The sequence below is a fragment of the Lithobates pipiens genome, unplaced genomic scaffold (genome assembly GCF_037356315.1).
Source record: "Lithobates pipiens isolate NorthernLeopardFrog02 unplaced genomic scaffold, aLitPip1_a1.2 Scaffold_19, whole genome shotgun sequence".
Taxonomy (NCBI): Eukaryota; Metazoa; Chordata; class Amphibia; order Anura; family Ranidae; genus Lithobates; species Lithobates pipiens.
In genome coordinates this window covers 69,868,649-69,886,106 of record NW_027507764.1, presented here as the reverse complement: position 1 = coordinate 69,886,106, position 17,458 = coordinate 69,868,649, and the positions used below count along the sequence as shown (strand labels likewise).

Here is a 17,458-nt window from a genome sequence, read left to right as displayed (position 1 = left end):
GGAGATATTGTAAGCGAAACATTCCGATAGAGTTATTAAAAACAAGGAATATGAGCGGGACTGTGTCTCCAAGGAACTGCCTGTTTCAAATGGCTGGTCTTCACAGCGTATAATACTATCACATCAAGTAGGAGCTGGATATGTCTAGGCCAACCCCTGGGGAAATTAGAAAACTGACAATACGTACAAAAAAATATAAAAAAAAATATGCAAAAATATTATATTGAAAGTGTAAGCATATGAAGACTATATATATATATATATATATATATATATATATATATATATATATATATATATATATATATATATATATATATATATATATAATTATAAAATAAATATATGTCCTACCTGCTTGTGTAGGAACAATTAATTTGTTGAGAAGTTGAACACACTATATAGTGAACGATTCTGGCTAAAATAGAATCACAATTTATTTTTGCTTAGAATAAAAAGATCATGATTCTCGCGGTGTAAAATCTTTCACATCATACAAAAAAATTGGGCTAACTTTACTTTTTTTTAATCAATTTAAGTGTAATTTTTTCCCCAAAAATTACATTTGAACGACTGCTGCGCAAATACAGTGTGACATAAAATATTGCAACAACCACCATTTTATTCTCTAGGGTTTCTACTGAAATAAATATATGTAAATATATATATAATATATGTATATGTGTATATAATGTTTGGGGGTTCTAAGTAATTTTCTCGCAAAAAAAATTATTTTAACTTGAAACTAACAAATGTTATCAATGTCAGAGAAAGGTTTAGTGTTGAAGTGGTTAAACTTCAGGAAGAAAAATTTCTAACACGATCTGCACTTTCTAAAGAATGTAGAAGGCTGAAGACAGCAAATATACAAGTAAAACGTATGTAAGGAGATTTGTTTCATCTCTGTGTATCATCTGAGGCTATTCACTTCACTGGGCATATGTGAGGGTTTACAACCACTTTAAGGCATAAAATACAAAATGTCATTTTGTATCAGGAGGTCATTTTGTCCTGTTACTCAAATTACTTGTCACAGAGGCAGGTGAAAAGGACTGTTAATACTCATCGTCCCAAGACTTTTTGACGTAATGGTCCCTATTACCTGAAGTCATATAGGAAATTCAAGCACAGAATGTGACAAAACCAAGTGAAAATCATATTTTCCACTCCAGAGTTTTATTTTCTTGCCTTTTTTAAGACATATCTTTTTTTTTTTTTTCACCTGTTTTTGAATCCGCTGGATGCCCAGGCCAAGCAAAACCTTTTTATAGGAGAGTTTTCTTTTATTTAATTTCCTGGCAATGGTTGTCACCATAACAGAATGGGAGAGGAAGTCCTCCCAATAGGGATCCCCATACTGGCCTATTATTAGTTTCAGAGAGAGAGAGAAACGATGCTCCCTCCCTGGGGTGTTGTGGGCTGGAGCCTTGAAAGGTCCAGAGGCCACAACCCAGCAGATTACACCACTGTGGAGTTTGGCTGTCAATTTGTATTCGTTTTGAAGCCTTCATTCGTTGATGAGTGCAAATCCAAGACTTGTCCTTTGATCGACCGATAATGCCAGCTCTAGCGTAGATCAAAAAATTAGTTTTGGTTGAACCCCTTAAAGGGGTTGTAAACCCTCTGCATTTTTCACCTTAATGCATTCTGTGCATTAAGGGGAAAAACCTTCTTTACTGCAGCAGTTCCCCACCGTACCTCCCTTATTCTTACCTGAGCCCCATAATTCCCATGACGGCAACGAGAACACCAGCTCTGGCCAGGTGTCTCTTGTCCTGATTGGATAGATTCATAGCAGTGCAGCCATTGGCTCCTGCTGCTGTCGATCAAATCCAATGACGTGGGCACCAGGGGCGGAGCCGAGTCCTGCTGTCTGTGTCAACAGACACAGCAGCAGGACACGGGAGCGGGCCCGAACGGGTGTCCCATGGGAGAGTGCTTCTCCGACAGGACACTCGAAGAGGAGGAGCCAGGAGCGCCGTGGAGGGACCCCAGAAAAGGAGGATCAGGGACACGCTGTGCATAACCAAATGCATAGCGGAAGAAAGTTAACCTGAACCTTTACAATTCCTTTAAACCTTTAGCCATCCCTATTTTTAATTACTGCCTTACTCCCCTTATTTCTTTAGTTAATCTGCTGTTTTTTGTTATCATATGTTTTCTTTGTTTTGTAGCAAGGCATTAAAAAAAAACAAAAAAAAAAACGACACAATTTAATGAAAAAAAGCCTTTATTTCCTTTGAAAATAACTGCATGGTGCTTTGTATCAGAAACATTATTTCATTGCTTTTTATGAAATGCACAAATATGCACCATTGATGAGTTATAAGCTTTGTTCGTTCCCAGAGGGAAGAACAAATTTTGGTTATTATAACAACAATAATAATGGAAACCTGTCTCTGTTTCTCAGTGCTCATTATGGTTCAATTATACCAGTTTAACCAATTCGTTACCCACACCCTATCCCCAAATCTCAATCCCATTGGGCAAAAAGGTGGCAACCCCAAGAGCTAATAGCAGGTGGAAGAGGGGAGGAGTTTCACTTTGGCGTATTTGACTTGCATGCCAGAGGATCTTGTCCTGGCACTGCTTATTGTAGTCCAACAAGTATGGATATCAGAGATAGACCATGGACATGTTTGATGTACTCTAATTCATATCCAGGTCATGCTTCAATGAGCATACCCCTTTGACAGAGAAACAGTTGGAAATACAGAACTTGCATTGTGGATGGAGTAGGACTGTGAAGGCGAACCTTGGCACCCCAGATGGTTTGGAACTACAGTTCCCATGATGCTCATACACTCTGCAGTGTAGCCAAGCATCATGGGAAATGTAGTTTAAAAACATCTGGGGTGCCAAGGTTCGCCATCATTGGAGTAGGATATACAGGGCACTGAGTACTATGCATTGTGATTGTGGCTTTATACCCATTGGCTGGAGACAAATTTACATTGTTTGATGCATTTCTGAATCCAGAGGACTGTTGCTGTTTTATATTACAAATTTGCTGGTCTTATTATTTTGGGGCATGAGACAAACCGCCCCTTATTGCTACAGCTGTGTATGCCTAGAGCAGCCATTCTTAAAGTGGTTGTAACCCTAAAAGAAAGAAAAAAATTGAGCCTCTGTTTCCTTATAGCAGATTAAACAGCACAGTGCTTGTGCTGTCTAATCTGCCCCTTTCTAAGATGTAAAAAAAACTTGGCTATTCCTGCCAGTTCCTGTGTCCCCCCCCCCTTTTGTGTGCTGACCACGGTAATGAGGGCTGCTGAGCCCTGATTACCATGGTCAGTTTACGTGCCTGTCATCCGCAGCTCTCCTCTCTCCACCCTCCCTGCCTGTCAGCTCCATGTGTCTGTGTTCCCCCCCCTCCTACCACCCTTAGTAGAAAAGTAAACTTTAAAAAATATCACTGTCAAGTGTTTTTTTTAAAACAAGTCCTCTAAATACCTTCTTCAAAGATCTTCAGGCTGGTCAAACGACGTCCACGGCTGATGTCAGAGGGAGCTCTCGGCCCCTCACGCTGTAACTGTAAGACCGGAGGAGGTGAGCATCCGGGAGTCACGTGACCGGCCTGAAGATCTCTGCATAAAAGGTATTTAGAGGCTTTGCTTTCAAAAAACATTATGCATTATGGCTGCATAAAACAGAGGGGCTGGCAATGACATTAATGTTACAAACACTTTAACTATGGTCCTGATGAACCCTGGGGTGGTGCCAGAGGTAGCTAGGAGTTCCTTGAGCCGGGGCTGATTGACCGCCCTTTTAATAAGAATTCAAAAAGCATGCAAAAATGTGTGTTACGCATGTTTTTTAGGCATTCTCATAATGAAGGTCTATGGGCCAAAAATACACAATCCTGCCCCAAAGGTGCTCCTGTATGGCACTTCATGTCCAAAAAACAACATCAAAATTATTCTTACCTACACTACGTCCAAGTGTGAATGGGGGCTAAAGGTCCATAATTGTAGTGCGAGGTTTTGAGAGATACTAACCGGGTTCCTGCTGACTAGAAGTGCTTTGACTGGGACTGTATTTTAATGGGAATGTATGATGCCCAGGTATTTTAATGTGGAGTGTGTTTGTAGAATATAACAATGTAATAGGAAACGTCAAATGCGTTTTAAAGTGGTGTTAATACAAAAAAACTGCTAAAATCCTTTATTTTATGTTGGTAAACATGAGACTCCAAATGTTGGTATTGGAAGGCCATTATCTTGGTACTTCACTTCTTAGGCCGCGTACACACGCGCGGACTGTTCGCCCAACCTTGTCCGCTGAACAGTGTTTGGGCGGACAGTCCGCTCGTGTGTGGGGCTTCAGCGGACAGTTTCAGCGGACAGTTGGCCGAACAAGGTCTTACGGAAATTCCGAAAAACTGTCCGCTGAAACAAGGTTTCAGCGGACTGTTCGCTCGTGTGTAGGCTTGTTCGGCCAACTAAGTCTCGCGCATGCTCAGAAAGGATTTCCACGTCGGAAGGTTGCATTGCAGTGTATAGGACGTCGTATTTTTCGTCCCGTCGTACGTGCCGTTCACGTCATCGCGCACGGTTTCAGCAAACTGTTCGTCCGTCGTGTGTGGCCATGTCCGTCCATGCTAAGTTTGAGCGGACTGTTCGCTCAAACTGTTGGACGGACAAAGTTGGGCCAACAGTCCGCGCGTGTGTACGCGGCCTTATAGGCCTCTTACACATTGACGTAATTTACTTATGTTCATAAGCAGGATCTTGCTGGTAGAAAGATTTTATGTAAAAATATGAATAAGTTTCTTCTTTTTCCTTTTCTAGCTCTCAGTGTTTGTATGTGTAAATGTACGTACACATAAATGACTCCACTCATACTTAGTGTTACTAAAGCCACAACAATAAAATCAGTCTGTATATGCAGTAAAGCATGCTTATTATACTCACTGTGGAACCTATGGGGGTTAATCCTCTGCATTGTGTAAAAACAATGTTTGATCCTGTCTTCTCTGTCCCTCCCCTTCTTTCACAGTCCCCAAACCATCTCCTGATAGAACGGAACCCTGGGGGCACTCTGCACGTGCTCAGTTTGGTGTGTATTGCTAGAGAGTTTTTTTTTTTCTTGGGAGAGTGCATGTGATCAGCACAGGGCCAATCAGCACTGTCCAGACAGAGGGTCAGGGGTCCTGCAGCCTCATAGGACAGTCAGATGAGAATGGAAACTCCTCCTACAAGCTTTAACCAGTGCTCGGCCCGAAACTGATAGAAGTCACAGGACTGCTATATTACTGCTGATGATAAAAGGTATTTAGCAGTTTATATTTACTAAAATAATTGCATTTCCATGTTCTGTGTACTGTGGGAGACCAGATATAATGAATGCAGGGTCCTGAAATTAGTAACACCTTTTAATTTTATTTATTTTTTTACGGCTCTGATGGCATCGTTGCATTATGGAGCTTTACACAGGTGTGTGCATTTAAGTGGGTCTATATACCTGGGGGGACAGGTCAGACTTTCCTGACCGATCACATGACATTATGATTGGCTGTGACCTAAATAGACCAAAATTAGCAGCTGCTTAGGTAGAGAGGTAAAGTCCAACTAGACCGCTGTGAGTGCAGGCAGGGACAGGGAGCTTGTCCTAGCTCCAAGCTGCACCAATGTCAAAGGAAAAGATCCATAAGCCACACATCATGAAGCAGACCCACGTGCATGAAGTGAGATGAATGCTGGCCTCCGCCCGAATTCCAACCAAGCCATGCCCCCAACACATTTAGCTCTGCCCCTTTTCGCTAAATCATGGGGATCTTTTCCTTTGACATTATGATTGGCTGTCACAGTAGTCATATGATTGGGGGCCCATCCCACTGGCTTTCAATCTTGAATAGAAACCGAAAGTTGTTTGTGACAGCTCAGTAACTGCGGTGTGAGCACACTGTCAGCAGAGAACCATAGCAATCCATGAATACACATGTGCGGCATGTGAATGTTACAGCCCACTTTCTTTTCCACCACATGTATGCGTTACATATGTGGCAGCAAGAGGTTTAGTGCAGTGCCAGCCCCTTTAAAACGCTCACCATACTGCATTAAAACATGTTGCATAGTGTGAATGACACCTTCCTAGACGAGGCCTACAGTGGGAAAAATGATTATTTGATCCCCTGCAGATTTTGTAAGTTTGCCCACATACAAAGAAATTAAGGGTCTATAATTTTTTATCATAGGTGGATTTTAAATGTTTACAAATCAAAAAGAGGGGGAAAACACTGCGCTCCCTATATAAGTGACAAAAAATTGTGATATAACACAAAACAGCAGCTAACATACAAACAAACCAAGTCAAAATAACGAATGATAACAAACAATGTAGCGCTATAATGTCAAAAAATGTAAAAAACCTAGACATAAATCACCAAATGATCTGGTAGTGAAATCAAACTTAAAAGGTCAGCACACATATCACATGTTGTGCAGTCTAGTAAGGAATACAGAAAATGTGCTTCAGTGAACTAACAATATGAGCATAAAAAAGTCCAGCTATGACAAAATAATGTGAAACGTGAGTCCAGATATTCTGTTGGTATGAACTATGTATAGCCTTCCGTTCACAGCCAGAAAATATTATAGAAAACGGTGGATACCCTTACCGAAAATGGTGGACACAAACTACTGTATAGTAAATGTGTCATGCAGGCTTATGTGCGTCACACACCATTTGTATACATCAGGTCATGGATCACCATCCAAATAGTCGCTGCCCACTTCAGGATCGGTACACCTCAGATCTCCAGGGTTTTCAACTCTCTCTCGAAGGTTCCGGTCAGCTAGGAGCTCAGAGCACGTTCACCATAAACAAAAAGGGACACAATGCCTCTCATAGTGAAATTCCACCATTAAAGGTTTTATTTGAAAACAATTTCCAAATGACATATAAAAAATGACATAAAAAATATCCAAAAAGAATCACGTGATCCAATAAAAATGAACGATAAAAAGAGCAATATGGGGAGCAGGAAACGCTAGCCCGACGTGTTTCGACTAATAAGCCTTCTACTGGGGCAATCAATTGAATTACAAGCACAGAGGTAAGATGGCTCTTGTAGTTAGTCCCCAGGTTTGCACACATCTCCGGAGGGATTTTAGTCCACTCTTTTTTACAGATCTTCTCTAAATCTTTAAGGTTTCTTGGCTGTCGCATGGCAACTCGAAGTTTGCGCTCCCTCCATAAATTTTCTATAGGATTAAGGTCTGGAGACCACTCCATGACTTTAATGTGCTTCTTCTTGAGCCACTTCTTTGTTGCCTTGGCGGTATGTTTTGGTCATTGTCACATGGACAAGGCCATGTAATATAAAATCTTGCATGAGAACCTTCTTCCCTCAGGCAGAATATTAAAGATGGGTCGTAGATGGATCTTCTAGCATGACCATGACCCAACATATACCGCTAAGGCAACAAAGAAGTGGCTCAAGAAAAAGCACATTTAACTCATGGAGTGGCCTAGCCAGTCTCCAGACCTCAATCCTATAGAAAATGTATGGAGGGAGCTGAAACTTTGAGTTGCCAAGAGACAGCCAAGAAATCTTAAAGGGTAAATTCACTGTTCCAGAAAAATCTGTAAGGTGAACTTACAAAGGACCCCCTCCTCACCCCCCCAATCCCGCTGACCTGGAGCATGGCGATCACCCGCTAGGAGTTATCTCCAAAACATACCACATCAGCAGGTACGTTTAGGAGCATTCAGAACCCACGTAGCCGTCCTGTCACAGCAGGCGAAGAGAGAAAGCCACAGGGATTTCAAATCCCCAGACTGTTACAGTAGTGATATGATCTGCCAGTGCCCGACTCCAGGTTAGTGGGACTGGGGAGGAAGCGGGGGTCCAATGTAAGTTCACCTTACAGATTTTCTGTAAAGGTGAACTTGCACTTTAAGGATTTAGAGAAGATCTATAAAGAGGACTAGATCAAAATGCCTCCAGAGATGTGTGTAAACCTGGTCACTCACTATAAGAACCATCTTACCGTTGTGTTTGCCAACAAGGGTTTCTCCACCAAGTATCAAGTCATGTTTTGCTTGGGGATCGAATACTTATTTTATTCGCTGAACTGCAACTCAATTTATAACATTTGTATCGTGTTTTTTTTCTGGATTTTGGTTGATATTCTCTATCTTTATTATTTAAAATACACCAATGATATAAATTTTAGACCCTTAATTTCTTTGTAAGTGTCCGAACTTATAAAATCTGCAGGGTAGCAAATAATAATTTTCCCCACTGTAGTAAAAAACAAAAAAGGAAGTGTGTTCGCTGTCGGTGGAAACTGAGTGATTACTCCAGGTACCTATTTTTGTAACTAGTCCCCAGGTTGTGTCTTTCCAATGTATTTAAAATACACCTCTGTTTTCTTCGACCTAATCTTCATCCCGCTGCAACTAGAAAACCACTTATGTCCTTTTTGAATGAACTTTATTGATTCTGCTGTGGAAAGGAGATCTGTTCCGCTCAGGCAAGAAGTAAACAGATGGATAAAGTTATTGCATCCATTAGACCTAGTGTGGGGGAAAAAAACAAGGCACACCATTTTCCACTTCATTTACCACAATGCCACATTCTAATCTCCGACCGTAATGCAGAACCCCGGGCAGATATTGGAGAACACCTTTTAGTACACAGTCTATAGAAAACTAATGTCATGAATTTTTAAAATGTGATTGTATAATTGCCAATAATATATACACCCTTTAAGCACCTAATTACATACATAGGACTTCATGTTAGACAGTGGTATATTCTTAATTACAGGTACTTATATAGCACCATCAGTTGTATGCAGCACTTTACATACATATATTGTACATTCACAATTCCTTACCTCAAGGAGCTTACAATCTAAGGTCCCTAACTCACATTCTTACATATACGCAGGCACAGGGAGAACATGCAAACTCTAGGCGGGTGGTGCTGTGTTTGGGATTCAAACCAACGACCCTAGTGTTGCCAGGCAGAAGTGATAATCACTTGGCCACTGTGCTGCCCCAGATATACATTGTATATCTCCTTACCAGGGACACAGACAGCAAAAAAAAAAACCTGACAGGGTTTCTAGCTCCACACTCTTGTCCAAAAAAAGATGCTGTTGTAAAAAAAAAAAAAAAAAAAAAAAAAGATTTAAGCCTAGATATAATTTAAATACGATGGCAAGTAAAATGTATAATTTAATCTATTCCAGATAATTTAATTTCAGTCTGGTTGCTGTGCATCACTGCATGTTCCATGTTTCAGTGCGTTTACAGGATCTGCATTCTACAAATCATTACCGTGTCAACTATTTCATGTCTGTGAAATTGGTATTTGTTCTCTTGTTTTTCCTTTGCATATTAAATTTCATTTTTTAATAAATCTCAACATAATAGGGGAAGATAAGCATCACAGATGCCTGCTTTTTTTGCTACATAGTTAATTAACTAAATGGGAAAAAAGACTTGTTTCTTATCTGTTTTTTTTATTTTTTTTGTGTACTTTTGTTTCTAAACTTAAAGTGGTTGTAAACCCTTACAACACACTTTGACCTACAGGTAAGCCTAGATTAAGGCTTACCTGTAGGTCCAAGAAATATCTCCTAAACCTACACGGTTTAGGAGATATTTGGCGAAAGACAGCTACTGCTGTCTACGGCACATGCGCCGTAGACAGCGTTGCGCAGGCGCACTGAGCGCGCCGCGGTCAACTGCGATATGCCGCGAGTGGCGGCTCCCGTGCGCATGCGCGGGAGTGACGTCATCGCGGCTTCGCCGAATGAAAGCGGCGGAGCAGCGAGACCCACCGAGAAGATGGATGCGCCGGACTACAGGGGACAGCGGTGACTTCGCTGGCTCCTGTGTCAGGTAAGTGACACATAATGGACTACTATGCGATGCATAGTAGTCCATTATGCTTTACCTTTGCAGGGAATGAAAGGAAGTAAACCCATACGGAACTTCTCTAAGGCGATAGCTCCAATTACCCAACTAACAAAGAAAGGGGTGTCCTTTGTGTGGTCAGCTGAGGCACAGGCTGCTTTTGGAAAGCTAAAAACTCTCTTTACTTCTTCACCAGTATTGGTACATCCTAATCCTGAATTACCTTTTATAGTGGAAGTGGATGCTTCGGACTCTGCCATGGGAGCTATCCTCTCTCAAAGACATGGTGAAAAGATGCAGCTTCATCCTTGCGCTTACTTCTCTCGTTATATTGTCCTCAGCCGAAAGAAATTATGATATTGGGAATAAGGAGTTACTGGCAATTAAGGAAGCATTTTCTGAATGGAGGCATTTGCTGGAAGCATCCTGTGACCATTCTCGCAGATCATAAGGATCTGGAATTCATTCGTTCTGCCAAACGATTGTCTTCTAGGCAAGCACGTTGGTCATTATTCTTTTCCAGGTTCAATTTTATTATCTCATATAGAACCTGGGGCAAGGAATGGTAAGACTGATGCTTTATCACAAATGTTGTCTGGGCCTCTCAAGGAAAACAACTCTGAATACAAAGTCCTGCCTCAAAAGAACTTTCTAGGTGCCACAAGTTCTAAAGTACTCTTGAGTCTCCTCAAGGAAGGGTATGAGAATGACCCACTCCTCAAAAATCCTCCTATGGACATCATCCTTGAGTACAAAAATGGCTTCTGGACTCAAGCACATCGCCTCTATGTACCTAAAGTTGCTCGGTTGAAGTCCTCAAGTTGGTTCATGACTCCAAACTTGCTGGGCATTTTGGAGTTTCTAAGACAGAGGAACTTTTATCCTGTTCCTTTTGGTGGCCTGGGTACAAAAGAGATGTCAAAGGTTATGTAGCCTCGTGCCTGGTCTGTGTTCGCAATAAGACACCCCGAGCTTCTCCTTTGGGGTTGCTCCAGCCACTCCCTGTCCCATCAAGACCATGGGGATCAATTTGTATGGACTTTGTAGTCAATTTACCCCCCCGCTAAAGAAATTATCATTATCTTGGTTGTTATTGACCACTTCATGAAGATGGCTCACTTTATACCGGTCAAGGGGGTACCCTCTGCAGAACAAACTGCGGAGTTGATGGTTTGAGAAATCTTTAGACTACGTGGAATTCCAGAAGATGTAGTTTCTGACAGAGAAGTACAGTTCACTTCAAAATTTTGGAAACGCTTTTTGCTCAGCTCTGGGAGTAACAATCTATTTTCTGCTTTTCATCCTCAGTCTAATGGTCAGACTGAGAGGACCAATCAAACGTTAGAGCAGAACCTTCGATGTTTTGTTAATTATTTGGGTGGACTATCTTCCTACAGCAGAGTTTGCTTATAACAATTCTAAACATAGCTCCACCTCTCAAACCCCTTTTTTCCTAAATACCGGGCATCATCCAGCTTTTATCCCTGATCTCCCTATCTCAACTCTGATTCCTGCTGTTACCAACAGATTAACTGCTTTACAGGAGATCCAGGAGAAATTGATCGAGACTTTGAGGGAAGCTCAGGAAAGTTACAAGAAGGCTGCAGATAGACATCACAGAGCACTTCCTACCTTTCATGGGGGTGATAAAGTTTGGTTATCTACAAAAAATCTGAAGGTTCATGTTCCATCTGCAAAGTTGGGACAAAAGTTTGTGGGACCTTTCCAGATCCTGGCCCAGGTCAACCCAGTCGCCTTTCGCCTAAAACGTCCAGCCAGTATGAAGATTCACCCTGTGTTTCACATATTGCTACTCAAACCTTTTCACAAAAACACTTTTTCGGGAAGAATTCTTCCACCCCCTCCACCTCTTAAGGTACAGGGTGAAGAAGAATATGTGGTGGAGAAAATTCTTGATTCCAGGATCTATAGGAACAAATTGCAATATCTGGTTCAATGGGAAGGATATGGACCAGAAAATTCTGGGGAGCCTGAGCAGAATTTTCATGCTCCTAGATTAACAAGAGAATTCCACCAGAGGTTCCCTCACAAACTGGGCCCTAAGACGTCCAGTGGACATCCTGGGAGGAGGGTAGTACTGTCAGGACCTGGACTTGAACCTGGGACCTCAGCTCTGTCTGGCAACGAATCTTCTCACTGAGCTATCTGAGATGCTGGACAGTGCCTTGTCAGATCCTTTAGACAACCCTGCCTTGTACCTTGATTTCAGCTGAACCTTGAACTCTTTTTTGCTCTTCCCATGAACTTCCTGATATAAACCATGTCTCTACACTTCCTCCTTGCCAGAATATTGTGCTGTCTCTAGCTTGTATCTTGCTCCTGTCTTCCCTACTGCCGTTTATATTTGCTACTGCTCGTTATCGACCCTTGGCTTGTTCCACGACTACGCTTCTGCCTGATCCCAACCTGCAACAACTCGTTACCGACCTTTTGGCTTGCTTGCTGACCACACTTCTGTTTGATCCTTACCTGCTCATCTGCTACTGAACTCCGGCTTGCTCACCTCCTGGTGGGGCGATCCTGAGGACCGTGACCTGGTACTAACACGCAGCTAAATCCATCTCCACCATCAGGAGCTCTGGTGAAAACCGGTTAGAACTTAGACTCTGCACCTCAGGTGAGCCTGTGTCATCTGCCAGGGTGACTGCCTGTGTACCTATCCTGCTGGTTAGTGGTAGTCCTGCAGCTGCTATAGCAATTGATCTTTGAGCCTGACCCCTGATCGTGACACTGAGGTGCAACCTGGCGGCATCTGATGGACAGAAACATAATGTCCCAGAGGTGTTCTATAGCATTTAGGTCAGGTGAGCATGGGGGCCATTTAATGGTATAAATCTCTTCATCCTCCAGGAATTGGTTGCATACTCTCACCACATGAAGCCAGGTAGGATGAACCCAGGATCACTGCACCAGCGTAGGGTCTGACAATGGGTCCAAGGATTTTATCCGGATACCTAATGGCAGTCAGGGTGCCATTGTCCAGCCTGTAGAGGTCTTGTGCATCCCTCCATGAATATGCCTTTCCAGACCATCACTGATCCACCACCAAATTGGTCATGCTGAAACGATGTTACAGGCAGCATAACGTTCTCCAAGGCTTCTTCAGACCCTTTCACGCCTGTCACATTTGCTCAGGAGAAACTTGCACTCATCGGTGAAAAATACAGGGCACCAGTGGCGGACCTGCCAGTTCTGGTGTTCAATGACAAAAGCCAATAAACCTCCACGGTGCCAGGCAGTGAGCATAGGGTCCACTAGAGGACATTGGGCCCTCAGGCCACCCTCATGAAGTCTGTTTCAGATTGGTCAAAGACATTCACACCATTGGCCTGCTGGAGGTCATTTTGCAGGGCTCTGGCAGTACTCATCCTGTTCCTCCTTGCACAAAGGAGCAGATACCGGTCCTGATGATGCCGATGGGTTAAGGACCTTTCACGGCCCTGTTCAGCTTTCCTAGAGTAGCAGCCTGTCTCCTGGAATCTCCTCCATGCTTAATACTGTGCTGGGAGACACAGCAACCTTTTGGCAATGGCACGTATTGATGTGCCATCCTGGAGGAGTTGGACTACCTGTGCAAACTCTATAGGGTCCAGGTATCACCTCGTGCTACCAGTAGTGAAACCCTTGCTAAATTCAACACTAATGAGAAATTGCCAGAAAAGATGGGTCGTGTCCTCCACCTGTATAACCATTCTTGTTTTGGAGGTTGCCCATCTGGTGCACCTGTTGTTAATTTCATTAACACCAAGGCAGCTGAAACTGATTTACAACCCCCTCTGCTACTTAACTGACCAGATCAATATCCCAGGAGTTTAATTGACTTGATGCTATACTCTGATTAAAAAGTGTTCCTTACATTTTTTTGAGCAGTGTATATTGAGTGGATATATTTTATGTTTGGCTTTTTTTGCCTTTTAAATGTTTGTAAATCCTCACATCTACCTAGTGAAGTGACTGGTCTCAGGTGATGCACAGAGATGAAACAAATCCTCCTACATAAGTTGTACCTGTTTATCTGTTATACTTTTTTCTCAACATCCGTCTGAGATTTCAGAAAGCAGGGGGTGGGACCTAAAAATTACACTCTGCAAAGCTCAGTGAGGAGACCTGATTGGAGGAAAGTGACATACAACTTTTCACACAGCAGACAGAAACAGAGCTGAGACTGTCAATCACGGGTTGTGCGCTGGAGCTCCCCCCCCCCCCCCCCATCACCATTTTTTTCTCTTGTGTCAGGAAAACTTGTCAGAAGTGACTTATGCTGATTGCAGAGGAATGAAGTAGCAGACAGAAATTACACTTGGTTTTCTGGATTGAGACACGTACACACTATAAAGGGATATGCTTTGTTTATATTTCATGTCTGAGGTTTACAACCACTTTAAATCTCAAGAGATGTAATTCATTCATGTAGTTTACCCCTGGGTAGAGTGTATTCGAATATGCTACTTTAACCTACAGAGTAATATACTGTGTGTATGTAAAGCTACATAAATAGATTTATTCCATACCACTAATTGTAGGATAGTGTTTCATTATTTAAATTGAAGTGTTTCTTTGCTCTTCTACCTTCCAATGTTTTCAGTAACACACCGATCATTTATTCTGTCATCCTTGCTTTAATTAGTGATCCACATAATTTGTTTCGGTGGCTTTGGTAGGACAGGCGAGTTCTAATTAACTGGTGTAGGTGATGTGGACTTAGCAAGACTTTAAGGCAAATTAAAACAAAACGGTAAAAATCAGTCTGTATATGCAGAAAAGCTTGCTTGTTATACTCACTGTGAAATCCAAAGGGTTAATCCTGTGCATTGTGTAAAAAGGCTGTTTGATCCTGTCTTCTCAGATTCTTCCCTTCTTTCACTGTCCCAAAACCATCTCCTGATAGAACGGAGCCTTGGGGACAAGCTGCTCATGCTCAGTTTGGTGCCTATTGCTGGAGAGTTTTTTTTTTTTCCTTGGGAGAGTGTATTGGATCAGCACAGGGCCAATCGGCACTGTCCAGACAGAGGGTCAGGGGTTCTGCATCCTCATAGGACAATCAGAGGAGAATGAAAACCCCTCCTACAAGCTTTAACCAGACCCTGATAGAAGTCACAAGACTGCTTTAACTGCTGGTGAGAAAAGGAATTTAGCAGTTTATATTTACTAAAACCATTGCATTCCCATGTTCTGTGTACTGTGGGACACCAGATATAGGGAATGCAGGGTCCTGGGTTTAGTAACACTTTAACATTCCACCCGTAGACATCCCCCCCAGCCCCCCCCCCATTTAAATTGGAAAATGAAACACTTTATCCTTTGCCGGCTGCCTTTTATTGAAGCTGCTCTTCTGTGCTGCTTTATATCAGACTGCAAAACAAAACTTCACAATGTGTCTCATCTGTGTTAATGCCTCCCCGAGGCGGGAGCGAATATCGAGTGTTAACGTATCTTTGCGGTTAGACGAAAAAATGAGCTGGAGATGGAGATGCTGGATTCATGGCCACAGGACACAATGAGAATTTCATTTTGTTTGCCAAATAGACAACAGCTGGTGGAATTAAGCAAAACAACACGCAGGGGCTGCGTTTAAAGGAATCCTGGACTGAGAAAATACGAAGGCTGCTGTTGAAGAGTTTTTCTTCTGAACAGGCTAATTGACTGCTTGTTATGCTGATCCAGTGGCTTTAAAGAGGAAGTAAACCCTTCCAAACAACTTGGACCTATAGGTAAGCCTAGATTAAGGCTTACCTGTAGGTCCAAGCAATATCTTCTAAACCTATATAGTTTAGGAGATATTTGCCCGAAAATGGGCACCGCTGTCTACGGCGCATGCGCCGTAGACAGCGGCGCGCAGGCGCACTAAATGCGGCAAATCCAAGAATGGATTTGCCAAATTTGTCGACTCCCATGCGCATGCGCGGGAGTGACGTCATCGCGGCTTCGCCGTATGACAGCGGCGGAGCTGCGAGGCGCGACTCCCGTGCGCATGCGCGGGAGTGACGTCATCGCGGTTGCGCCGCTGTCATTGGTCGGAGCTGCGAGACGCCACCAGCAAGATGGACGCGGCGGACTACAGGGATCAGCGGCGACTTCGCTGGCTCCTGTGTCAGGTAAGTGACACATAATGAGCTACTATGCGATGCATAGTAGTCCATTATGCTTTACCTTTGCAGGGAAAAAAAGAGGAAGTAAACCCATCAGGGTTTACTTCCTCTTTAAAGTATATGTAAACCCTCACCCTGTGAAACAAGTCCATTTTAAAATGGAAATGAAAGGCAAAACATTTGTGTATACATATAAAAAACATTATACTTTAATTCGCCATCTTTTATAGGTGATCGCGTTCCCTGTGCTGTAAAAAATCAATGCAGACTATAGCGAATAAGTGCAAATCGATGACCATATTATACATTATACAAAAATGTATTTATACAAAACTCTTAAATAAAGTACTAAGTGCTCAAAAAGTGCATAAGTGCTCCAATACTGTTGCTGGTGCTCCACAAATATGAATGGTGCTGTGTGCCACCCCCCCTCCCGGTGGGACCCCACTCCCTGAATAGCATGGACCCACAGCTTTGCCGTCTGGGGTCAGAAAAGCTGAGATCAATGGGATCAATTATGGGACACAAGGATTTCTCTGGAGCCTCTCACAGTGATGGTTTCCATAAATGTTCAAAGACGCTCCTTCATATTCATATGTGGAAGACAAAGAAGGACTAATGGTAAAGTACTGTATGGATGTAGGAAAGGTTGCGCTAGCTAGGCGCTACTTACAGGAAACCAGACTTAAACAGGCATCAGCATGAAGCTCCGGGTGCGCCGCTGGCCGGCGTGCGTTCCATGGAGGGCGGAAGTGACCTCAGCGGTTCAGAGACCGGAAGTGCGTATACGCGTTTCGTCCCTCCTCCAGGGCGTCATCAAGGACATCACTTATGGTTTCTTGTGATCCAATCTATACCAGAGAAGCAGGTCCCTCCTCTCGCATTACCCAATAGGAAACAGCCGATTCTCTTAGGTGTCACCAAATTCCTTAATGTGACATCATGTCCTGTTAACATCTTGTACGCTCAGTAAAACTTTTATTATAATCAGTATTTATATATAGTAGTGCTAAAAAAAAAGATTATTTTTATAACATCATATTGAAAATGGATATGATACAGATATTGTTAAAACCTTTGATCAATTGTCTTTAAGACATATAGGAATAAGACGCTCTAATAAAGTAAAAAATAAATAAATATAAATGAAAATAATAGTAAATTAAATTGAAAATGAAGAAAATAAAGAATAAAAAAAAAAAATCTGTTGGGCCTAAACATTGAATTGGATCTCAATTGTTTTTTGTCCAATTGGTAATATCTGCTTGTTCCACTGGTTTTTATAATATTTCAAATTTTTCTTTTCAATTTTTATTTCCTTTTTTTCGTTTAATTAAATTTTATTTTCTTTTTGTTTTTTATTCTTTTTTTTTTTTCTTCATTTTCAATTTAATCTACATTCATTTTCATTTATATTTATTTTTTTACTTAGAATGTCTTATTCCTATATGTCTTTGAGACATTTGATCAAAGGT

At 42.1% G+C, this 17,458-nt stretch overlaps 1 protein-coding gene across 2 annotated transcripts in view; it reads left to right on the top strand.

Annotated features, from left to right (window-relative positions):
- Window positions 1–17,458, top strand: part of RUNDC3B (RUN domain containing 3B) — a 355,495-nt gene that overhangs the window by 83,012 nt on the left and 255,025 nt on the right. The window lies entirely within an intron of this gene.